The sequence below is a fragment of the Elephantulus edwardii genome, unplaced genomic scaffold (assembly GCF_000299155.1).
Source record: "Elephantulus edwardii isolate Elephantulus edwardi_28Jun2011 unplaced genomic scaffold, EleEdw1.0 scaffold00104, whole genome shotgun sequence".
NCBI lineage: Eukaryota > Metazoa > Chordata > Mammalia > Macroscelidea > Macroscelididae > Elephantulus > Elephantulus edwardii.
The window spans coordinates 3,572,374-3,572,850 of NW_006399854.1; positions in this window are offsets into that span (position 1 = coordinate 3,572,374).

Genomic DNA, 477 nt, shown 5'->3' on the forward strand with positions numbered 1-477 from the left:
AAGAAATAATTGAAACATTAGGTAAAGGGAATACCTTATACTTATCTACCCTAAATAGGTCAATGAGATTGAGTTGGCTAATTACCTAACTCATCATGACCACGTGAGATTCACAACAGGTATGCAAGGATGGCTCAACGTAAAAAAACCCAACATCATTCATCACATTAACAAAGCAAAGAACAAGAATCATATGATCCTATAAATTTATGCAGAAAAGGTCTTTGAGGCTTTCTTTGTGTTCTAATATATGATCAATTCTGTAGACGGTATCATGTGAACTTGAAAAGAAAATAAATTGCATTTTAGTTGGGTGAAGTACTTAAAATAGGTCCATGAGGTCCATGACCTCTCCAAAGTGCTGCTGTTAGGGACCTCTCCAAAGTGCTGAAGAGCAAAGGTATCTCTTTGGAGACTAAGGTGCGTCTGATACAGGCCATGATCTTTGCAATCACCTGTTATGCATCAGAGAGTTGG